This window comes from Zootermopsis nevadensis, unplaced genomic scaffold, assembly GCF_977971745.1.
Source record: "Zootermopsis nevadensis isolate Lab colony 2312 unplaced genomic scaffold, Znev_1.0 Znev_ptg000024l, whole genome shotgun sequence".
NCBI classification, from domain to species: domain Eukaryota; kingdom Metazoa; phylum Arthropoda; class Insecta; order Blattodea; family Termopsidae; genus Zootermopsis; species Zootermopsis nevadensis.
In genome coordinates, this window is record NW_028259156.1 from 11607324 (window position 1) to 11634053 (window position 26730).

Here is a 26730-nt window from a genome sequence, read left to right on the forward strand (position 1 = left end):
TAGCATAATATAGGCTGTAAACCGAAAATTCTATTCAACGAAAATGTGATCTGTGGACTAGACGACCGACGTTTGATTCTTGGGAGGGACAGGTTTTTCTCTGTGCCACCACGAACAAATTGAATTTTTACTGTAAATTTGAAAGCAAACAAATTCGTTCAATCATCCTGTTTAATGGGAAACAGAAACCCTTTTCTTTGTAATCAAGCACGTAGACAAAGATGCTCACTTCTGTAAAGGCAGCGTTACGTCTTTTATGGAACTAGAAGATCATCACATTCTTCACAAAACCTCTTCACTAGGCCCTGTCCCGAGCCATTTTAATGCAATCCAAGCATGTGCTATGACACGAAGATAAATTAAATATTCTCCTCCCGTTTACGTCTAGTTCCATCAAGTAGCGGTTTTCCCCTTATGTTTCCCGATTATTAATTATAATTTTGTATATTTTAATCTTTAGGTATAAATGTGACATCCGACAAAACGTCACTGATTTATTGTTCCAACGAATTTGGAGGAATTGGTCTCCATAAGCCACTCCGTTAGCTTCTTTGCCGGTAATTTATTTCATTTGAACTGCGTATCCGTAGGGTTTGGATTGCTGCAAGACGCATGTGTGTGGATCCCCACGCCTTTAAGCAAATAACCGGCTCGATCAAAGGTTCCTTGCAATCCCCGTCATTAAGTTCTCCCCTGACGTCATTCTGCCGCCCCTTAATTGTACAAGATTCCGTGAGTTCAGCAAAGATTCAAAAGAAAAGAGTCTATTCCAGTGCTAGGAAATTGGTTCAAGAATGGCGTATGTGTAAATTTTATATGTGTGCTTGTGTACCTTTGTATGTATGGGTTTGTATGTATTCCATCGTATTTGCGAAATGTTTGGATGGAGTAGGACCCTGAGCTGTGGAATCTGTTCACTGCCAAAATTTGAACTGGGATCTCCGGAATATGAAGAAGGAATATTAATCATTGCAAAGAGATGTTCGATAGGAATTACAAAAAATAAGAAAATCCAAAGGGAATAATTCAGTCGGATTTTAGCGTTGCAGAATTTTATTTAAACGGCGGTACGCCTAAGTCAGTATAAAATTCATAAGGTTTAGACAGTGTAGGTTTCGAAACCACTTTGCCTTCAGTCGTCATGTTTATTTACCCAAACAAATACTTTAATAGCAATCCATAAGAACGAGAAATTCCCTAGATGAAAACTTTAAGAGAAGCAGCGAGAAATAGGAAACTTAACTGCGTGAGTATATCGATCTGAAAAATCAGCATAAAAGAATAACATCGAAACTATCGATTAGAGTGAGTGTTTTTCACATCTGAACTCAATGCCATTTTAATTAATTTAATTTATGCTGTTGGCCTTAAGAATATCAGTGAATGAAAGAATTATAAAATTGAAAATTATCAATACTGGTCCAGTATAATGAATTATTCTCGGGTTATCTCTTCCTCAGGGTACTGAAGTACGCTGCGGACGAGGACGAAGATTGTTCTCGGAACGTTGGTGTTTCCCGACACGGATGGTAGCCCGAGAAGAATAAATAAATAAATAAAAAAAAGTTTCCGTGAAAGCTTCAAATCATAAACTGGTCCAGTTCTTTGGCTTCCGAGCTCGGCAAGCATTTACATACACTCGCTCAGATTTGTCCAAAAGACCTGCGACTACTTACGTCGCTCTTTCGTTTGAAAAACCTCATCATTTGAAATGGATTTTCTTTGTTGCATCTCCAACAAAGACATTTTCGACTTTATTCCCAAGACCTTCCGTGAGGTAATACGACTCCGCCGAGTTCGTATGCCAGTTAGCAAGTAGTGAAGACGACAAATTATATAGGAGCAACGCTATAAAGTCAAACATTAAAGAACATTTAGTCGTTCAAGCAGCGAAGGGACAAATTTTCCCATAGTAGTCAGTGAATTTAAATGTCAGAAGTCTGACATCTAACATTTCAGCTTCAGGTGGGACAGAAACAACGGGGGGGGGGGGGGGGGGGGGGGGGGGTGTCTTGCTGTGATCACTTCCGGTGCATTATGCTTCCTCCGCAAGTCTTGTAAGTCTAAAATACGGTTGTACTCTGTGCCCCTCACCGTCGTTTGACCGTCTTTGTTACTTGACATAAATGACAGTTACGGTGGGTCACATTCGTCAACAAAGATAACAAGGTGTACTCCTATTTGGAGTACACATAAATTCCGAATATTTTGTTTGGACCTGATGTTCATTTATTGTAGTTATGGAACTATTTTTAAACAGAAAAGCATTGTAGCAAAGTTAATTACACTGCAGACAGACATCGTATTTCGTAAGTCAGAAATTACTTTCATTATATTACGTTATAAATTCACCACATCGAAAGGTAAAACGAATATATTTTAGATCTGAGTGAGATCTATACTTCATGTCACGTGGTCTATAAATTTATTTGTACGGTGTGGTATTTGTGAGAAAATTAATGGCGTTAGATTTGAGCGACAGGCAAACCCGAATTTAATCATAATATTTCGAGCAGTTTCAAAGGTGAAACATGACGTGTAGACAGCCTCAATATCGTGAGTTCAGTTCATGCTACTTGAGCTAAGAAGGATTGAACATCTGTTTTTTTATTCTACTTTCCAAGACTTCAAGTTTTAACCTTTTAGAAACGCCATTTAAACGAATGTAAGTAAATTGGAAAAGAGGCGGAATAATAACAGTACTTATGTGTAGGCAACTTTTTCCACAAAATTGGAGGTCGTGTCTGCCCGTCCATTTTCAGTCTACTGATAAACTTATGAATTCAATGAAAATCCGTATTGGGGTATGGAACTACACCAAAAGTTAAATAATCGTGTTAATTTTGGTCCATCTATTCCTTAGTTTCCGAATGTCCTCTTTACTTCTAGTCTTCTGACTAAATTTTGTATGATTTAAATTTATCTCGAAAACTCACATGAAGATGCTTGTTTCGATGTTAAGAATTTTTGTTAGGACACGAAGGTGAAGTTTTGAACTGCGTGTAAGCAAGCATTTCTCAAATAATTTATCCTCAAGATTACTTGTATCCTTATTTCCTTCATCAGTACGTGCGTGGAGCTCACACAAATCTCGAAGAGGTCCGTTGCCAGCAATCATACATTATCCCAGATGGCGCCCTATTTGCATGCCCGCAGTGTAAGACCGCTTTGTTATTGCAGTAACATCATAAACAAACACTATTATCTCTGACGTACCACAACTCCTCCTACACCCTTGATTTTATTGGCTCGTGTGGAAAGAAGGCGTGGTTCTGAGGCATTCTCCACACTTATCTAGTAGTTAACCTCTTTTTCTTTTTCTGTCTGTCTGTCCATGCATGGGAGAACAAGTTAATTGTATATCCTGAGGCCAAGTCCCTATTTTTTATCTCTGTTTTTATATTTCTTACTCGTTTCTCATTCAGTTAGTCGCCATCTTTGTAGTTCTTTTGAAAATCGTAATGGCGGAATATTTTACCTTTGTAGTCAGAGTAATTAATCGATTAAAATTAATTTCTCCGCTGGATATCTTACATCTGTAATTAAAAATATGTCTTTAATTAAGACGTTTAATAAGTTATAGTCCAAAGCTGTGATATTTTTTGACATACGCCTTACAGATGAACATTGTAAAGAACAGTCGGCCCTTTAAATAAGATTGCTTTTGCCCTGGAGACGTGTCTAGTCGTCCTGTAGTGAAATTCATAAATATCATTAGAGATATTTGGATACATTTTCTGGTTGTTTTTTCTAGCCACTAGACATACGAGATGTGGGATATGAAAGGCGGCTCGCAGAATGTCTGTAGGCCTAATGTGATTACGGGTACATACAGAAAAGAACGGTAGGCTGTGTGTCGGATAACACGGGTAAAAAGTATGGGATCGCCATGTTGCCTGAACTGTTCTCATTCCAGGCGTGTTTCCGTTTAACTGAGGTACTTAATACGTGTAGATTACAGGAAACGGTAGGTCTACATATTTCACATGTTTAGTTTGTTGTTTGTTTGATTGCGTGAAGTTTTTGTCTAGCGGTCAGAACGCTGGCCTTGTAATCCTGGGGTCTCGGGTTCGATTCCCGGCGGTGCCCGAATTTATAACTTGTGTTGGGCGAGGCCGTGGTCTAGGCAACACGGAGTTTTCCTCCGGGGGCTTCCCCGGCTTCTCCGTGGCATCCCAACAATTACTCCATTCACACACAGAAGAAGGCAATGGCAAACCACTTCTGGATCATCTGCCAAGAACGTATATGAACAGGTCCCAGTCCGAGAAAAGGATGGAAGGATCCTGTTCATATGGACCTGTCGTCAGACAGAACACTAATAATAATAATAATAATGCGTATTTCAACTGAGGACAACGGTGTTTACACAGATCGTTGAAGAATATTGTCTTCCGGGTTGTGCGTGTAGTCTAGTAGAATTTTACGGACGTTTCAGAGGTACTTGCTACGCCCGTCATCGGGGAGATAAGTCACAGCGCAACAACATAGAAGACGGCCCGCCATCTTCATGCTCGCCACCGTGAGAACCTCAAACCTTACTCACAAAACGTTGCTTTTATGAGGAAGTAAAGGGTACAGACCTAGTCTATCAGTTCCACATTTTATAGGAGATACGATATATTTTTAAAACGACAGTATGGGTCAGTAGTTTATAGGATGAAATTATTTAGAAATGATACTGGGGTTAGTATAGTAAAATATAAAACGTAACAGAAGCCTTCGACTAATTATCAAGAGTAGTCCTTAAACATTTCCACATGATAACATTTACAAATGAACTTGGACCTGTGAAAGGGCACAATCAGAAATTTTAAAGGAGTTGACATTGTTCACTGTTCACCAACAGGTGGTTTGCAAAAGTTAGGAATACGCTCGGTATGTGAACGAGCTTGATGCAAAACTTTGATATGGAAACTCTTAGGCTTTTATGTCCTACTAGTGTTCGGAAAGTGAACGATGCAGGAGTTAAACGAATTAATTGCTCTGTTTTCGTTGTTTCGGTTTATAGAATTCACACACAAATTTTTGCCCAAACTTTTAAGTTTTATCTCGTTCGTTCCTGTCGGCCAATTTTCTTGTTATTTAAGGCCTTGGCGCTGCATAATGGCTGCTTTATGAGTTAAACAGTTGCCACGAAACGAAAGATCGCTGGGTTTAGATTAACTTTGCATTATATAACTGTTATGATCGCTTAGGAACCATGCTAGAACCAAGAGGAAACTGATAACATTGTACGGAAGAATTTTTTCCGTAATGAGTCATTTATATTAAAAAAAAAACAAACTTTTTTTTTAGTATGCTTCACAGGAGAGCGGTTGTGTCTCGTTGGGCGTGCTCCGTATGTGGTAGGCCTATTTGTTTAGTGCCTTGATTTCCAGCGTAAAACCTTTGACGGTGGTCGAGTTTTCTTTTCTCGACGACTATTGAGATTTCCACAGTTGTGCAGTTGTCTTCATGACTTACGCAGGTCAATAGGCCCATAGTGCTACTCGCGACGGGGTCTCCATGAAGGGAAGCATGGACCCCCGGTGTTATCACTGGCTGATGCAGTCGCACAACCATAAGGTCGGGGTTATAATGGAAACGACACGAGCTCTAGGACTCGGCACAAGCTTAAGAGTCTTTTAAATACGATTATGGTTTTCCATAGCATGAAATTCTAAGTGTACTTTCCATGTTCTTACTGATACTTGTTCTAGCGTGTGCCTTTGATTCCTTGAGAGTTATTTAATTAGTCTTTTGAACTAAAAACGTATGTGCCTTTGGCCACGACGTTTATGGCGTGCAAGTATCGATACAGGAACAGAAACTACGTCAGTGTCATCGATACTAATTTTCGATACGGTTTGTAGCAACATAACGTGGATTTCTATTACATTTGGAAAGAATGGGTGACAGTCGAATTCTGTTACGTACCAGATCTGTGATGAGAAGCCATAAGCTGATATGTGAGAAGAAATTAAAGGAAATAATTTATAAATTATGCCGCTGATACAAAATTACTTTTTTAGGCTATACAATTAACATTTTCACCGATGGTATTGCTTTATGTTTTCGTTTGCAAATGTTCTTCCTGGAAGAGAAAACCGCTAGAAGTTTTTTTTCCAACCTTTATTCAAAAACTGGTAATAGTGTACATATCAACTTATGCCTTTGTCTCAGAATTATTCTTTTATACTGAGTCATTCTTGAGAAAATAATTCTGCAGATCGATGTGAGCTTTATCTGAACTATGCGCTCACTTGTGTGAAATTTGAGATTATCGCGGCATGGAAATTTTCAGTGTTAATCTTCTGATTTGTGACGCCATGTACGTAAAGGCGTTCATTTTATTCACTTTGTACGACGAACTTATAATGACGTTATATAGAAGGAAGGAGTTAAGTATAACGTTGTTATCGCTTTGAATTTCCCCTTAGGTATAAATCAGTATAGCTCGGCCAGTAAAGTGACTGCGTGTTGATAGGACGAACTGGTATTCGATTCCCATTTGTGGCAATCACTTCGTCGTCGGGTCTGTGTCTCAAAAAGCTTCTTATCAAGTGAAAAACGGGAGTTACTTTATCGGGAATTAAGTAGCTGGAGTATGAAGTTTACCACTTTTTATTTTTAGTGCCGAGGTTAATAATAAGTTATATTAAGCTTTACCTCCACTCCTCAGTACGCCTTCATGACATGTTGCTTATAAACAGGGATACATTTATATTCTACTTAGGTTTATGAGTTAGGCCTGCTCGAATCCTGTTCGACAAATGTATGCCTTCATCTTGCTTGTTTCTACTCACGATGTTAGTAAATTCATGGACTATTATGTACATAGACACCCCTAAACCTTCTAGAACACAGAACACACGTAATGTCAAATCAGCAGGGGTACAAGGCCCCCTGCCAAAAATAATGCGAATATGCTGCATTTAGAAACGCAAGCTTCGTGCTAAATGTGTGGTTAGACTTCATTTAACAGCAGAGTACGTTACTGCTCAGCATGTGAAGCTTTTTCTACAAGATTCGCTCACCAGGGGAATTTCTATTCAAATATCCCTATAACCCCCACCGGTATATGCCCAATGCTATAAAAAACTGAATGTGGAATAGGCTAAATATAGTTTATTGTGTTTGTGAAAAAAAGTACATACCCGGAGACAGCAAGGAACCATACTGTCATTTTGAATTATGAACAAACGTTTCTGCTTTCTAATATACAAAACACAAAGTAAACGTTATTTTAATTTTTCCTTTTTGTATGAATACCTGAATTTAATGACGATTTTCCTCTGCCTATATGTAATGGTACGCCGTACCGGTACGTTATTTGTAAAAAGATGGGGGCCTGAACATATTAATAAATCAAATATATTTGAAAATATGTGTGAAATTCTAGTTCCGCAGCTGCTGTTTCGACATGAACCGAAAGGTGGAAGATATCAGGCACGTAAGACAAATGTTGGTGGAACTGTAACTGAAAACTGCTTAATTCTGATGCTGACTGTGATTAACAGGTCTTTAGGTTATGTGAATACAATAATTTGAAATAGAAGCAAATGCTTTACTAATATTCCTTGTTTTCTTAATTCTGGATACTTTAAAGATATTTAGGCCTATAGATTATTGAAAAATGTCATTAAACCTTATCGGTACATATTTTCATAAAATACGAGAATAAATAGCCTACATAAATACATTACGTAAATGTAAAGTTGTCTTTGGTACTAATTAAGCACCACAGATATATGTGGGAGTGGAGGTACAGCTCAACATTTTCTTTATCTCAGCACCAGATGACGTGAATTATTAGCTTCATGTCCCGGCCGCTTTACCTCCAGGGAACTCCGGTCCCACGTGTAGGAGGCCGCATTAGGCCAATGCATTGACAGTAAAGAATATTTAAGTTTGAGACAAAATAACCCTAATATTTAAGTTGATATGTTTGTTAACTGCAGATATAGACTACTGGCAATATTTTGTGTCGACAGTTCTAGATCTATCCCGTCTTTTGCTACATCTAATTAGGCTACTGTCTAATCTTCCTGTAAAAATTAATTAATTAAATTTACGAGTCCAGTTAATCTCACGACCTATCTGAATGTTTTTATAAAATATCATGACTTCTGTTTAGATGAGGAAGCTGACTGATTTTTTATGTTTATTGACGTTGAAAGGCAAGAATAGACAACGAAAGGAAGAGCCAAAGATAGAAATAAAATTTTAAATTTTCACAACTCAATATCAGAATAGTGAACATTTGATCACCTGCGACTTGTGATTTGGATCATAAGCGGGCCTTCCCATGTACGTATACGAGTCGTAAGAAGCACTGTGCAGATTTTATGTAGATGTAAGTACCTGTGTTGAATGCTGTGCATACAGTTAATACCGGGCTTTAAACGTTTAATGAACCCACTCGCGCTTGTATAAAGGTCAGGAAGTTGCTAGTTAACTTGGGAGGAAATTGTATTCCGTTGTGTTGCTTTTCGCTGAAACGTCTTTAACACTGAATAAACGTTTTGAGGTATAATATTAATCTGCGTTATGCCTATATGAACACAATATTAAAGGAGAAAATATAGTTGACGGATTTTTTTCCCCAAAAGTATTTAACTGGCTGTAACCGCTTTAAAATGAAATATATTTCGTATTTAATACGTGCGTCCCCATCTCTCATTATCGAACTAGTAACAATAAAATTAACCACCTAAAGCGAACCCATGTTCTTTGCATGAGAACAGATTGCACACGAATGTTCATATAACGATTGTTCGCATTACAATTTAAAAGAAAATGAATAGGCTGTCCCTTTTTCGGTACGTATTCGTAATGAATGTTTGCTGCATCTAAAGAACTCCATGCCGTGTGCATGTTATGAACTCTGCACGCCATCTTTCCGATAGACTGTGATATTTCTTACGTATTGTACACTCAGTTCTAGCCATATAGAGCCTATGTACGTTTTACCCCTAAATGCCATGTCTCCATCATGACTTATTGAGGTGTTTGTTTGCTCTTCATAGCCTATGGGTCCTAGATAAATAGAATTTCACTATCTCAGGTCGTATTCCAGTTATTCTGTTGTCCTGCTTCGTATTATGAAGGCCCCGGTTTGAATCTCGGTCCTTATGTCGACTATCCTGATAGGTTTTTTCTTTCTGTGTTTACCTCAGTTCCTATGAACAAATATTCCTTTCACATATTATCCAAGTCATAATTCATAACCATCTTACCATTCAACGCTCTGTAACCAGTGCAGTTGGAAAAGTGAGTTTACCAATCGTAGGTAACATATTCTTAATTATGGGCTGTTGTCTTGAAATCGATAGGAAATTAATTTTAATTTATCGAAATTTCACTTAGTGAACGACATTCAAGGACCGCATCTCCCTTTGCGAATCGAGACGTAGGATAGTTAATTTAGAATTGGCTGTCGATAACGTGCACATGTGCGTTGCATTCTGTTCCCTTTGCTCGTAGTGTGTACGTTGCTGTTCTTTTATTCCATTAATAATAATCTGATGACATCACGCGACACGCATCCATCTGTTGAGAAGATACCGCCGCGAGCTTGCTCAGGGGTGCCAACTATCCGAAATCCTTTATATCCTATTGTAGCATGCCGACGTTACATTTGAACAGCTTTTTTGTGGCTAATGCAATCGATCTTAACCGTCTCAAATGACAGTGAAATAAAACCAGCTGTAAGACGTATTTTAAGAGTTTCCTTGTAATATTGTTAAAGCGAGTAGAACGTATTGTTTCATTGTCCTAAATGCTTACCAAGAACATGTGAAAAGGACAACTGGATGTAGCAATTTATGTGTTAAACTATCAGAATTGTATCAGTAGCCGGAACTCCTTTGATCTGTGGTCTTGTAATGCTTTGACATCCCTGGGTTTGTTACATGTGCACATCCCACAGTTCAATTGTTCAGATATGGCGCACCGGCGTGAACAAAACAAAACACTACCACGCCACGTTTTCCACCGGTCCCCCCGTAGAGATCAATTCGCTTTTGTCTCTCAGCTTCTCCAAAAGCTAAAAAATTGTATAAAACATGGGAACTTTGCGTCATGAAATGAAAACGCTTCTAATTTGTAAGTCTCATAGAGCATGACTGGAATAAGTGACGTAATTAATATTTCTCTTCGTATGCAGTTTACTTGTAGACGTAGTCAGACATCTGGTCCATTGAGAACATATTGACGCCCTCCGTAATAAACTCTTAATTACATAGGTTGAAAAATTTTATAAAACTGAAGGTTTGTGATAATTCAGTGGGATGCAAGAAAATGAATCCTGGAAAATGAGGCAATAAGTACCTCAGAAACGTCGTATTTAAGTACTGACAATTATTTAAAAATGGTTACGCAACCAGGCATGCCTGCATGCATGCACACACCGACACACAACTTTTAAATAATACGAAGATGGCTGTCTTCTGGGGAGTTGCGTCCTATAGTTTGGCAGACGTTTGCCGACGTTTCAGAGGTGATTTTCTAACTCCGTCATCGAGGCGTACTCAGATCTCATATATTTTCGTAAGCCGCCATGTGGAGAAATGTAGAATGTTTTCTTATGAGAGCACGATATCATTTGCAGACATCCTTCCACTGTCTCTAAATATTCTAGAGCCTGTAGCTGAAAAATAAATGGCCTATCAAACTGTAAGCTGAATCATGTGCTCAAAGACCTTTCTCTAAATTTTATACAGTGGAAAGAATTTAGACGAAAACGGTGCAGTCATTTGAAATTTAAAATAAATAACTAAATAATGAATTGTGTATAGTAGATCTTGATAAACTGATGGTGGCTCAGTCAAGAAATTCCACGCCTTTTATGAAATCTGAACGTTTATTATCGTGATCACAAGGAAGCATCATTAGATCCAAATATCCCATACGAATCCAATCTATTCCCAGAAATATTATTATCTTTATATTTATCTTAATTTTTTCCTGTGTACGATTTATCTTCAAAGTAATCTCTCCTTTTTTAGATTTTCTAAGATTTTGTATTCAAAAAAGAAAAAACTTCCTTCGCTTCATTTAGTTAACTAGCATTTTGCTTCTGTCGAGTATTGCACTGTATGTAGTCTAAAATAAATTATTTCGTTCATTATAACATAAGCCAATGTTTTACTCGTATGTTTTATGACGTCTTCAGTTTTCACGACAATTCTTATAAGTTACTGCGTCCTTAAGCATTGGAGTGACTCAAGATAAAAGGAATACATTTATTTAAAAAGCCCAAATTTTTTACCGTTTGGGCAAAACTCTAAAATGTTCGACCAGACTTTATTTCCTTAAATCGATTATCAGGTTATTTAGAGGTGCTGTTTCACATACACATTTTATATGCCCAATACCACAGGATATATTATTTATGGTTTATTTAACAGCTCTGCCACTAGCTTAGACTAGAAAGCGTCCAATGTCATGATGATTAGTGAATTGGAAAGGATATGGAAGGAAGCGATAGTGACTTAATTTAAGATATTGTCTCTGCATTTGCTTGGTGGGACTAAGGAAAACAAACAACCTGAGAGAGGAGAGTGTGGAACCCGGGCTCTTCTGAATGCAAAGCAGGAGTGCTGATTACTTGTCTGCGGCATTTGGTAGGCTACACAGTGTAGGCAAAAATACGTTTTTCACACGGGTGTGTCTTAAAATGATCTTTGTGCCTCTTTAAATAATTAAATTGGCTATTTATTAGGTCAGTCTTGGCGTAGACCTGTATATGCATGTGCAGACCTATTAACCTATTTTCGTTGACCATTTTTCTTTTCTTGGCCATCGTGTCCCGCAATATAAAAGTTTTATGAATTACATGGTTTCCAAGTAACGAAACAGCAGTGGACAGAGATCACTTTTGCACTATTAAGACCGGTTATGATCCACTAGTAACCAGACAAAAGACGGGAAGAATGAGAATGAGAAACGGGTAACATTGTTCAAAAGGACTTTATATGTAAGACAATAAAAACACGATAGTGCATGATGATGAATGGGCAAAGATTTGAAGTAAGGGAACGTGGTATATTTTAACGTTCTGCTCCGCCATTCGGTTGGGGAGACTGAGGGGAAGTACTCAATGACCTGATTAAGTTTCGAACCGGAGAACTTCTGAATGTAAGTTCTAAGCGTTACCGCTACACTATCTCCTTGGACATTTAAATCGCTAATTCGGACATACGACATTTTTGAATGAATGTGATACATAATCTCACAAGCGATGTCCGGCTAAGCTGTTATCCAGCGTAACAAATGCAGACCTCTGAGCTCACATTACTTTTCTTGTTCTGAAACTGGTCCATCTATTATTTAACATATAATGAAATGATGGAAGGATGACTTAGCGTGAGAGTAGTAAATAGAAAGACAGACGGTCGGCGAGATAGAAAAGGGGTTGGTTGTGGGTGTGAAACAGAATAGCAGAGGACGAAATTGAGAATCGTTATAGCTGAATACTAGGTTTATTTGGAAGAAGTAAGGGGAATAATACATAGAGAACTGAAAGGTACCTAGTAAAAGTGAAGATGGGAATTGGGAAGAGTTTCGCCCGCTGAGTTGGAGTGAATGGAAGACGAACGTGTCTTCGAGGCTCTTATTTTTCTATCATTATTAATGGGATTTTATATTGAAGATCAGGTTCACAAAGAATTATAAATCCTCGTTCATAAAGAGAGAAGACAAAGAAGTGTTTATTGCTATCTGTTCCTCACGAACAAGCCACGTTCATGGAAATGGATTTTAAACTTTCCTTCTTGTAGTAAGTTGCCATTAGAACCAGACTTTTGACAGCGTTACCAGGCCAATAAACCGTAACATTTACAAGTTTCTGAATGCAGTTCAGCACAACACAAACATATCTAAAAAACCCAGAAATATGTATATTTTTATACTAAAAATGCATTAAGTGTTACATGCACTGTGGATTAGTTTCATAGTTTATTTATCATCGTCTGTAGACTTAGATAGCGTATCAAATGGGAGAATTATATCCTAGACCTAGTGATCGAATAACTGGGAAGAATGTGGCTGAAACCGCTTATGGCGTGAATGTACTGTCACAATATTTTCCTGGAGTGACCAAGTAAAGTCACGTGTCTGTGTTAAATGATAAATTCTTAAATCTCTAGGTGCTCTTTTGTAGGGTTAAGCAGGTTTTAACTGCATAAGCGTACTGTTATAATTCAGGTGATGGAGCTAAGATAGCTTCAGCCATAGGCCTGCAGGCCAATATAAATATAATCGTTTCAAGTTTTCTCAGTATCTTCTCTTCTAGTTAGGTTCCTAGGCGACAATAACAGGCTTTATGGTGCAAAAGCGATGTTTGCTTACCTATCGTTCAACGCTGCCCCACATTTGTAAATAACGGAAACTGATTAAAGGGAATATATATCAATATGTTTGTCGCAATTAACAAACTGTTGCATTAATTCTGTAGGTCTAGGACAGCTACAGTTTATTAAAAAAATCGGGCAAAAACGGAAACTTTCACTAGAACGTATTTGTAGCTCTAGGTTTATTATAGCTGCATGAATATATTCTGCATCAAGTACGTTTCTAATGTTAAGAAAAGTTGATTTTCTTAATTAACTCTAATAGCAATTTGTCCCACACAGCGTGTGTTCTGACTATTTGTTCTTTGAAATTAAAGGAGAACTTTGTTAGTGTCTGTTTTTCTGTTCTCTTGAACTTCACAGAGACGGGAAATCTGAATGTCCTTTTATGTAGTCTTTTTCGCAAAGTGGAAAGAAAATTAATTTTTGTATTTACTTGACTAATGTCGAGCCCACAGAATCAACTCTTGATGACGCAGCCAAAGCACTGTCAGACTGAATTGAAACGTGATTAAACATGGGCTTACTATCTTTCTCACAGTGTAGGCCAATGGCCAGTAGGAATCAGTAAGATAATGTTGGAGGCAGCAAGCATCACTGAAACGTCGGTCATTTTCTACCAGACTGCACAGGTTAACATTCCAACAAACAGCCATCTTCGTACTATAACTGTATTTAAATTTTCTTATTTTCGTAGTTGTTGTGAGTGTCAATATTACGTAATACACCAAAGACTCTGCTCCTTTTAGATAGTTTTGAGTCTGACATTTGATAGGCCTACGGCTTGACAAGGTCGTTTTAAATTTTATTTGCTAAATTTCTTTTAAGAAAGCATATGATGGATGTACCGACCAACACCATGGGAACATTGCGATCATAGTGGAATTTCTTGTAATTAATTTGAAATTAATTTAGGCAATTAATGTTTTATATAGACGTACAGGAGTAAAAATTTCTATTAAAAGATGTTAGATTTTCAAATAAAGTTCATACTTAAGGTGGAATTGTTCACGGCGTGGCTGTCGCCTGTATTGTGTAATCAACACAGTGTATTAACAAAGTAAGTAATGGAGTGGAAACAGAAAGTGGACAGTTTTTTAATTGTTATATTGACGTAATTGTAAGTAAATAATATCCAAGCTAATTATCTTAATTATGGTAAGGTTTAATTCCATGTCAGGAATGAAAGACAGTGTAGACTGAAGGGTACAAATTCAGAAGGTAAGTTTCCTGATTTCAGAATTAACACTTGAACTTTTGGTACGTTGAAATAATATTAGAATCAACATGTTTCACAATATGTTACAGTGTCTCTTTGGTTTCTTTACAGAACTTGTAATTGAAAAACAGACATGTGTTCGCAAGTATAATGTTCAGTTACTAAATTTGATGTATTCATTCATTAAGATTTATTTATACTGACTAGCAATTAAGCAGCAACGCATGACTTTTCAAAAAATGGAGAGTGACTTAGTAATAAATTTCATGCAGTGGAATTAAATAAACATTAACATTGGAGAATAATAGGTTTTTGCTTGTTCCACTTATTCTCTTAAACTGAATCTGCACTATGTTCGTGGGAGGGCATCTGTGTGCACCATGAAAGCTAATATATTGTACACTGTATATTTATTATTTTTTGCATTAAGATTTTCGTTATAAAGTGCCCCATTCTCAGTATCATAAATTGTCTTTGCTATAGGTAGGGGGAGGGACTTGTAAAGTTATACCAGCAGGATATGTTGTTGTTGTTGGTTGTGTATACAATTTATTATATTTAATAATAAAATATATATCAGAAAGTTTTCCCCCGTCTCGAGGGTTCTACACCCCTGCAGAGTTCAAATTGATCCTTGCTGTTTGGGCCTGTGTCACGATGATGAAGTTGGAACAAGATAAAGCGTAAACGTGCATGAGTGACCTATATCTCAGTAAGACATTTGTGCGTTCTTACCAAACAGGACTTTCACTCAAAGGAAGAGTCCTTGAGAGTCTAATATTCGCTAAGATTTCAAAATATTCTCCGTCTTTTCTGAACCTGAAGGTTCGTTATTGTATTCGGAAGAATCCGCAATTTGATTCTATTATGATCTAGATTAATCCAGTCCACAGTCTCAGATCCGTTTAATATTATCCTCTAATCGAAACCCAGGTGTCACAAGTTACGCTATCCTCCAGGTGACTTTGTCATCTTGCTCATGTGTGCTACTTGTTCAGCCCATACATCTGCCTTTAATATTTGATGAATAGTACTCCTCGTTACGTACTTTTCTTCATTATCCTGCTACTAAAACGCTCTCTAGGCGTGTAGATTTACCTCCACATCCCTGTACGTGTTGATAGCGTGGTGCTTAGTACTGGAGCAACTTTGCCACGTTACTTACGAGGGTTTATTTTAAAAAATCGCTTTATCTTCACGTATTAACCGAATCATTGCCTTTTCTGCCTCGAAAATCCCTTCCAGCTTTTCTTCCTCTTACCCTCTACATGTAAGCTTATCATTCAGTCTCACCCTTGTCCTCCTGTCGTCATCCAATCTGTCCGCATGAGTTTTCAATCTCTTCAACCGATTTATCGTCCTTATGGTTCTCTTGTGTTTCAGTTTTTACGTTTTGTCAAATCGGTGAATATTCAGCTAAAGATCTTCGTAATTCTATTTTCTTCTGCTTCTGTTGTTTTGTGTCACCGCATGTCCACGTGTCATTTGTATTTCACTATTTGTCTAAGTAATATTTTGTATAATTTCAAATAATTGGGCCTATCCCTAAATATTATTTTATTAAAGTATCTGTAAATCATTCTCATTTGATTCTACAATCTTTCTCCACTATCTGGCTGTAGGATTTCCTACTAAATTCACACATTATCTGCCATGTAACAGAGTTTTATAACTTAATGAACTGTTTCTTTCCTTTGGAAGCTACTGTTTTTATTGTATTAATATAGGTCCAGTTTAGTTTCAGATTATTTCGTTATTAATTTAAATACATGTTATTAGAAAATGCAAAATTAATTTCCTTTTCCAGACTTGTATTATATTTGCTCTGTTGCCAGTAATTGTATCTGTCGACTGACGGACAAATGAAATTTGATTGTTAAACGACGGGCTGAAGGATTAACACGCTTAAGTACTGAAGGATTCGTTACATCTCGTTGTATTTTCGATGTGTTCTCTTTCAGGTAAGCGCTGGATCTATAAATATTATGTACATGAGCTTGGGCTTCAGAGAGTTACACATTTTAATTATGTTAAATTTGTTATAGTATTCCAAATAATAAAGATATAAAAATTGATTACATTAGTTCCAATTAGTATGTTTGGTTGTTGTATTATTTTGAGAGGTAAACCAATATATGAAGCGGAATATAATATTTTTACTACAATATTATATTAAAGTGATACCTAGGTTTTAGCAGAGAAATATAGAAGTGGGATACAATGTGATGAAATTAAATTAGGCCTAACAAGAAATGATGACAGCATGCCCTATGTGCTGTTACAGGCTACGAAACAATTACTTTACTAGAAGAAAGTCAAACACATTCTGAGCTAAAAAAGGTATAGTTCATATTGAAAGACCTCGTAAAGGAAGAACATGACTCACTGGAGTAGGGGCTTTCTTAAAAAAGCTCATAGTAACTTAGTTGGTCGAAAGTTTCCCTGCCTTTTACAGAACATGATGTTTCATTATTATCTGAGCCAGTTGAATCCACTCCACGCACGTATACACTATTGAATCCCTTTTAATATTATCCTCCATTTACGTATGTGTCTTCCAAGTGATCTTTTCATTGAGTTTACGCATTTAGTATTTCACCCATTGCCTGCCAATCCAACCACGTGACAAGACTCCTAGGTATTATGGAACCCGTACGCCTTTCGGGACTCTGTCATGGATAACTTAATTCAGTCCTTATCATAGCAATCATCTATACTTACCTTCACCAAGTGGCATCGCTCCACCAGGTTTTTTTACATGATTGTGAGTCAATTTCTTGAAGAGGCCATGTTTATCTCCCTAAAACCGAACTGATTAATGTAGCGGTATCGGGTTCGTATCTCAGCCAGGTTACTAGCTACTCTGGCTGTTTTTTAAACATTTTTTTTCAAATTTTCTTCAGGAGTATGTTTTGATAAAATATTCAAAACCGCCTCGTTCTGTTCACCATTCATGATTATCTTACCACTACATTGTTTCATGACGGTATGCCACTCATGTTCCGAGTGAGAAGGTCTGCCTTGATTCGACCATACTATATATCGTGTGTTTATTGTAGCTTTATCCCCGTCACTGAGATGTTTCCTACAGCCCTACCCTTAGTAACACATTACAACTTGATGTACTGCGTTTCCCCCCGGCGCATTACAACGCTAGGAAATAACGCCTCTCACTGTAAAGTGGCAATAGAGACGAAACAGTTTAACATTGTAACAAGAGTGGAAAGAGTTTCCATTTTACATACTTCATTGGCTTTGATGTTTATTTATTTGAGAAAGGCTGAGAGCTCTGTTTGTTGCACACAAAGGCACACTACAGACACCACGCTACGTAGTTAGGTTTATCAGTTCATAAACATAATCAAACATGTAAACCCGAAATTTCAACTTAATATGTGAGGTTATTAGGCGATCTTCGGCTTTAAAGAGTTAAAAACGTAAACATTAAAATTTCCAAAACTTTTGTTTCATCTCTTGTTTTTCGTGGGTGTGAACTTGATACTTTACATCAAGGAAGAACACATTTAAAGAAAGTTTGAGAAGTGTGCTGTGGGGAATATTTGGTCCAAAGAGGGGTGAAAAGGCGAGGGCTATAGAAAATGGCGTATGAAGAGGTCCATAATTTGAAGCCTGCTCTTTACCAACTGTTATGATGATCAAATCAAAGAGAGTGGTAGGGGTGGGATATGTGACGCGTGTGGGGTAGATGAGAAATGCTCACAAAATTTTAGGTGGGATACCTGATAATCTAGGCGTAAATGGGAATAATATTAAAATGAATCTTACGGAAGTGGGTTGGGACGGTGTGGAGTGGATTGATCTACCACTGGACACGGTCTACTGGGAGGCTGTTGAGAACACGATAATTAATTTTCGGGTTCCTTAAAGTGCGGGGAATTTTTGAGTAGCTGAGCGACTGTCAGCTGCTCAAGGACTGTGCTACATAAATTTAGTTAATGCATAAATCGATCACTGAGGTGGCACAGCAACAAATAATGGACAAGTTATCAACGGTAATAGGCCTGTGTGTAAAGTCTGTCATAATAAACAATCTATTTCATTATTTAAACGCAGTTTATTTAAAAGGAAGTCCCGTTGACGACCGTGTTATGTCGCTAATTAATTCACAAAGTTGTACGTAACAGTTTAAATTATTACAAGAGTGGAATGATGTACTCGGGTGAGGACTAGAAGAAAGACGTATGCACAGGCGTTGTTTATTAGTGTTAGGCCTATGCATGTTAATTTATTGAAGATACGTATCTTATGTTAGCGGAGCCAATAGCTGCATACAGCAACGTCTCTCGACTGGTCTGCTGCTTAATTTATGCGGGTCTTTTTATTATTGTTAACATTATATCCATGTTTACACATATATGTTTGGTGGAGTTCGAAATCATACAACCTAATTTATGTTAGAATTTTTTTTAGCTGTATTATTGCATTTGGGTTCCATTTGTTGACAGTCTGGAATCATCAGTGCAGCTGAATCAATTTTAAACGAATTAATCAACGAACGTTAACAGCTTGAAAGGACGCATAGTGGTTTAAACCTGTACTGCCGTTCCAAACCTGAAAGTCACTCGGAACACGAGATACACTATTGGAGGTAAGGAATATAAGGAATATTTTGTTTCTGAAAAAGAATATGTAACAGGAGGATTGAGACAATTACTTGTAGGGATACACTTTATCGAATATTATTATGGTAATGAAATTAAGGCAATTGTAAGGACGAGATTTATAGTAAGAGAATGGGAGATGAGACATTCAGACGCAATTTTAATTGGAAGACCTCAAGAAATGAGACCATGAAGATGATATTAAAACGGATTTTAAGGAAATTAAATGTAAAAGTTCACACTGGATAAAACGGGCTGAGGACAGAGTCTGTCGGTGGGGTCTTGGGAACGTGGTATGGGCCATCGAGTTCCATAAAAGCAGGTTAATTAGTCATACAAACTTTTGCAGAAACATTCTGCGCTATGAAGTCAATTAGACGTAGTCGAACGAATTGAACATTGCGTGTAATTGTAGGCTGTTACTTTATCCCTGTGATCAGTATCTTAGTCCGATTTTACTCTCCACGGTTGCCATAGTGAAGAGGTTCTGCAGGCAGTGGGGGGCGTGACGTCACAGAGGGCAAAGTTTACGGCTTTCAACGTTAACAGAGACCCATTTATAATTTCTTATTTCCCTTTTTATTATTTTCTTTTGAAAACATTTTTAATGTTGGCTCCGAGGTTTGATACAGGTTCTGCATTATAAGAAGACAAACTTACGTTCGAAGAAAAGAAACTTATATTTTATTCAATTAAGATCGTTAATTCTTTTACAGCAAGACACAAAAGTAGTTTTGACTGTCGTATATCTCGTCCCTTTAGCAGCACACCAACAATTGTTCCTCAAACCACTTCTTATGAAATTACCACCAAAATGCACATTAATGTCTACACTCCAAATTCTTTCCTTAGGTTCACTGAAAATCGCGTAACAACAGCAATAATAAGAATAATTAGATGCGTATCCTTGTTCTTGGTACCTCAGCTCTGTTGAGTGAAATGAACCTGTAAATAACAAATTTGAACATGGAATCAAAATTAGATACATGCAGTTTCCAGAAACACCCTTACCGAGTTCACACATATAATAAAAGGCTATCTCTCACCCCAGCAACAAATGAATTATTTATATATTACACAACTGATAAATGTCGATTTGAGCTTTACGTGAAACAACGACTGTAATTGATCTGTAAGAGGTAAAATTAAGTTCACATGAAAACTCTTAATCTTCAATATCGAATTAATCGAAAACCGTTATGCCCTCATTTTAGGAACTTTGTACGGAAAGGAAAAAAAACCCTGCAAATAATTTGAATAAACGGAAGAATCAATATTTTCAAATCAAACTGACACCGCGAATAACGAGCAGTCAACTTCAAAGAGAATCACGTAACCACACTCACGGAAACAACAGCAAACCACTTCAAAACAGTTCTCACAAATTTGGAGGCGTGTCTTTAAAACAAAAACCACGGATAAGTAAACACATGGTGCAATAGCGGTACTGAGAAAATACAGACGCACGCCAGTTCTAAGGTAAATGGTTGAATTATGTGGTACATTAGTATTTTTATGCGTAAAACAAAATAAACTAATTAAAATAAAAATGTCCAAACTAAAGAAATCCCAAAATATAATGATTATATAGGAAATGAAGAGTAAAGCACTCGATCTAAAATAAAAAATATTTGTACACTAAACGTTAAATATAAGAATGAATTTTTATTTGATCGCCCTAATAATATCTTATAGAGACTAAAAGTTATGCAGTTTCTTGTGATGCCTGATCGCTTAAATTTTAATTTAAATTGCTTCTCTGGCCTATTTCGTTCACCCATCCTCCCATTCTTTCTTTTTAAATTTGGTAGTCTTATGGGACAGACGGACAGATACACGACAGCGGGGTAAAGAAGGAGAACAAAGGTAATTGGAAGGAACGGTTCTTGCAATCCGGACCCTGTGTCATTGATCATGGGATGTCAGTCAGACAGGGAGTGAATAATTGGGCTATTACAGCAGATGGCATGCTACAGAGATATAAATGATTATCATTGCTTCGGTCGATGGAACCAGTGAATCTAATGGCGCTTCATCTCCGATAATTAGCCTTATGAATGTTCTGGCTTTGCAGCACACAATGAGAAGGTTGCAAAAGCGATATAAGCAAAATCATTTGATCAAGAGGTGATGATTTGTAATTCATAGCTTTCGCTTGGTCATCAAGATATTTCTTTAGAAATTGACCTGTGTTATAAAATTATATTTTTTATGTCTCATTGTAGTTTTTAAAGAGAATTCGTCGTTCAAAGTGAGTAACATGAACGTATCAGAGGGATGTAGTAAGAGCCTTGTGTTCATCACCGAATAAAACATTGTATTTAAATTTGATATTGAGGTGTTGGAATTAAAAATTGTCAAGTGAATTTAATATTTGACATTAACCCCAAATTGTAAGTTACCAGAGTTCTGAAAATAAATCTTCTTGAACGAGTACAATATGTTCTACATAATATGATATAGAGAACTAGATCTTGATTTTATGCTTATTAAATTTTATTTTTTATATTATTTGATAAGACAAAAATAGTACTGATAAGTAAAGCAATTTTTGAACGTGTGCAGTATCTATATTGTGCTTACCTTTGTAACAAAACTTTTATGTGTTTAATATAAGTAAACCGATTCTTCTTTGTTCTTCTTCTGCTTTGTTGTAATTAAGGTATTATACGTTTCACGACTTAACGGCGTGGTCTGCTTTACTGATGACTCCTTAGCGTCTTTCGACACTATCGAATCTGCATCAAGCACTCGATGAATGGTACATGGTAAAATGACAGTTAAAAATCACGTAATAGGGGGTAACTTTTAAAGCAGGCCTACCTTTATTTTTATATATTTTTGCATTTATAAAGTATATTCAGTAAATTTAATAATGTGAGTACAGTACTATTTAACGTCTTTGTAACTGCAGGAAATTTTCCTAGGATATTACGAAATACCCCAGCCAATGGAAAATATTTTCCCATCCCTAGACTATAAAGTATCCGGGAATTACAGTCGGTATGGTGACAGGCTACGAGCTGGGCTACTTACATTCTATTCCAGGCATGGCACAAGAGATTTCTTCTGTGCGCTGCCGAGTCCAGACCGGCTGTGGGTTCCACTCACCCTCCTATTAAGTTGGTACCTGGGGACTCCTTTCTTAATATTACTAGTTTATAATATATTAAGTTTTATCGAAACCTGTTCAACTACAGGGAAAAAAAGTCAATGTATAGATATAAACTATCACATTACAACCCGTTCCAATATTTTCAGAAAATACAGTAATATTAATAATAGTTTCATTTACGTGATTCCTAGAGTCTATCTAGTGTCCCATTTATGTGCGTTTGACAAAATGTTGACACCGTATCACAGTTTATTTCACTCTTGCTTTCAGAGAATTAGGAATTAATAACTATATTACGTACAAAATGTCTGGTCAGTTATATTCGGACGACAGACTTGTTCGACACCCAACCGAGAATACATCGCATGCAGTATAACAGATTATCTTTGTCATTACGACATGTGAAACAATTAACCAGTGTAATGAAGAGTAATTTATGCACTCAGGTTCTCTTTGCCGCGAAACGAAAAAAAATATTCACATAATTATCTCCGTCCTTTTAACCATTTATGACAGTTGTAAAGGTAATATATAACATGCAGGTTTACAGTTAAAAATAAGACAGCGTTCTAGACAGTTTGTAGGTGAAAACACGAGTGTCATAGAGAAGAAAGCATCGTAACTGCTCTAGATATTTTTGACTATCCTTAAGAAATCCACTTATTCGAACTTCTGTTTAAATCATAGGTTTATTTTATTCGTGGGACAATAAATTATTTGTATAGAAATAGAGGCTATTGTCTACGACTAATAGACGGATTTATAAGAATCACTTAGACCTATGAAATGTCTCAGTGTTAATACTGAGGATATGTGTGAGAGTATTCATTGTGAAAAAAGAAGTCCAAGCTATATTTTATGATATATTTGTTATTTCGACAAAATAGTTACACAACTGAACACTTCTTAAAGACAATATTAATCATGTTGTGTCCCAAGTCTGTCTCTTCCAAAACAAATGTTTCGATTCCAGATAGAAGAGGAACTTTGTAATGCCTCATTTTGGCTTGCCTTTTCCTGTATATTAATTAATAGCTCCATTTTCTGATTGGAAGTTGGTGTTTTAATTTTATATTTTGATGACACTGAAACTGTATGTCACATCTTACATAATTAAGATGTAGTATTAAATAATGTTATAGAGCACAATTTTTGCTTGACTACAATTTTGCTGTAAATTACCTGATAACAGCGTGAAACTTCGTAGTCTTCTAAAACACTCCTCTTCTCTGGATAAAATTGGTTGCAATACAAATATCTACAGCCCAGAATTAAATTATGCACATAAATTTGTAAAAGAAACATCGTAACATATAAAGTTTAGTTGTGACTGAAAGGAAAGCTACCATTTCATTTGTACGCAGAGGAAATTCGTTCCATTGTGAGATTATGGAGTGAGAATTTTTCATAAGCCGCTTGGAAGCGGCGACGATGAGACGTGGTGAGGGCAACCTCAGCAGACTCAACAAAGGATCAGCGGGATTTCGTCTTTATATAAAACTGGCCCTGTGCAGAGGAAAAGAAGGAATTGACAAGGGGGCACGATGAAGGGACGCTTCGTCCCAGGGTGTACTTTCACGACAGGCAAAGTGAATTGTCACAAAGCCGACGAGTCAGATTCATTTGTGTGTGTGTGTGTACGCGAGCGCGCGCGAGCACGCTTGCGTGCGTGCACATACACTTCCACCTCTGGTAGACATGAGAAATAATCATGTAGCATTTTAGCGTACCATAACTGTTTAAGAGACATTTGGTTTCGAAAATTCGCATTGACAGCAGAAATAGTAGAGGAAATGTATCTCCACTTTTATTTGCACATAATTTGCAACTGTGTTCTTTGTTATTTTACGTACAGTGCCTCATTGACCTTCATGTGTATTTATTGCTAATGACAATTTTATATTTGGGACAGTTAAGATGTATTTCTTTTTCAAATAGGCCCACTTAATTAATCTGGTCCATGATATTTTTCTGAAATAGCTTGAACTCCTTTATTTAAACACTTTCTATTTACCGTTTGCAGGATCTTTCTTAAAAACCTAGTAATAGTTTATCTACTCTGTAAATTCCTCATTTTCTGAGGAACTGAGTGTTCATTAGTGTATTCACAAAAGCATGCCACTGTCCCGTATATTGAGCCAGATTAATTCGGTCCACGCCTTCAAGCCTATTTGTTTAATATTCGTTTTAAAATCATAGGTCCAGATCTCCCAAGTGGCTTATTCCATTCAGATTTTCCGGTCAACATTTTGTAACATATTAATTCTCACCTTACAGATGCCTGCTACTGTTCTGATCGTATGATGGGCCTTGATTTTATGGCAGTAATTTTTCGTGACTATGCTTGATATTTTTTTTAAGAGAACTGTGCTTTCTTAAAGGACTTGCGTGCTTCTTTTACAACTCATACTTGAAGGTGTTGAAGCAGCAATGTGTCTCAGGTTGTCGCTAAAAGTTCCCTAATTTCTGATATATACCCATATTACTTGTTGTGCTTCCTTCCTGCAGTGGGGCGTGTTTGCTGTGTTTTTGTTTCTAGTTTATGAGGTTCGTTATTAGTTTGGAGAACCACGCTGAGCAGCGCTAATGAAAAACAAGTGCTGACACCCACCCTCTAAATTTATTGTCACTCCCGATACAAGACGAAGGAAGCCAGGAGGAACGCGAAAAACTTAGGCGCGGACATAAAATGTAGAGAGGCTTACGTTCCTGCGCTCATGATATAAGCATTTTCGCGAGAGACGATCCCGAATAAGGTCTTTTAATCTGATAAATAAATAGGACATACGTGGATGGACACGTCTAATGAATTTTGTAGACCTGTTAACTGTGATACTTCCACATACCGCTAATGTCACTTACCTTTGTCAGATATCAGAGTATTAACATAATTGTCTTCGGAATGTTGTGCCGTATTGTCTGGTATTTAACCGACGTTTTAGAGATGTTTACTGCCTCCATAGTTGCACTGATGATAGAGGCAGATAGTATGTACTTCTGAAACGTCGTAAACATTTATCAGAGTACGCGGTGCAATATCCCAGAAGAAACCATCTTTTATCACTTATCTTTCTTTCGAGCGATTAAAAAAAGCGCATGGTTAGATTCTGAGAAGCTACGTGGGAACTAGCGAAGATGCAAACCGGGAAGCCTTTTAAATAAAATTGGTCACGGTAAGCTGTGTTCTTGGAAACCCGACACAAATAGCAAATTTTCGAATGTGAAGGGAGGGGTCATTGTAAGAATAAGTACGCAACAGTACAAAGTACAGGCCTAGAAATACGCGCTCTGTATACCCGCACGTAGCTTTTCTACGAAGAAGATGATGGTTTAATGAATTTATATATCTTTGTATCGTAACATAAAACAAAGCACTGACATTTTATGTTTTATCGCTCGTAAGTTAAATTAAACAGGAGTAAATTACAGCCTTGAAGAAAATTATGGTAGACCAGCCATTTTAACGCAACGTCGTGGTGTGATGTGGTATGTTCTGCGTTGTAACATGTCAGAGCTAAATTGTGTTACTTTGGTTCACAATTAATAACATTAAGTGGGAGGGAACGGAGAATTTAAATTAAAAGCTTCGTGAATTATGGCGGTTATATCGACGCAACGGGGGTGCGTATGTCTGTACGTGCTGTGCAGAAAGCCTTACATATTTCTCAGTACCATATTGAACTGAACGCTTCACAGCTTCAGTCAACCAATTATTTTCTAATAGACTTACTTAATCGGCAAATTGTACATATACGTATATTAACTAGCTAATTAATATTCTAAAATCCCAGTGCGAAGTTTTAACGCTGCTAACACCAAAGTCCACAGTTGGATATGATCCTAAGCCAATTTCTTCTATACAACCGATGTCTCTCATATCGATATTTCTCGGTTTCAATCTAAGAGACTTCTGTACGCATTTCTTGTCGTTTTCACTGTGCTATATGTCCAGCCGATCGCAACATATTTTATTGATTTCATAACAATACTAGTTTTTATGCACTTATCACGAAATTCCTCGTTCAATAATACTTTTTCTCACCCCACTGTCTTGGTTATTTTCCACCAAACTGTTTAATGCCCGATTATTCTATTCAGGCGGAATCCGATCTGAATGTCGGTCGAATAAACGTTTTTCCGGTCTGAAGCTTTTCGAATGCCCGATATCATACCTTCAATAGGGCCACGATCTCTCAAATCGCTACCTACTCATAATATTACATTATTGTCGTCAATCAACATTTGTAACTACTGCAGCTGAAACAGCGTCGTACAATCTAATAATCAAGTGCGTTTTTTCCCCCGTCCGAGCTACATGTTAACCCATCGTTACATGGTCGATTTGATTACGTTACAGCCCTGAGTGACCTGTGAAACCACGAAGTACTACGTCATGTTATTTCTCTTAGGTCAAATGTTTTCCAGCGAGAAACAAGT

General features: G+C 37.1%; 1 long non-coding RNA gene across 1 annotated transcript in view; it reads left to right on the top strand.

Moving 5' to 3' along the window:
- Positions 1 to 21574, top strand: part of LOC110831952 (uncharacterized) — a 43578-nt gene extending 22004 nt beyond the window's left edge. The window contains exons 2-4 of the long non-coding RNA XR_002543759.2: positions 19023 to 19165; positions 20393 to 20657; positions 20990 to 21574. This is a non-coding gene — a long non-coding RNA (uncharacterized LOC110831952). The remainder of the gene's footprint in view (positions 1 to 19022; positions 19166 to 20392; positions 20658 to 20989) is intronic.
- The last annotated feature ends 5156 nt before the right edge of the window (positions 21575 to 26730 follow it).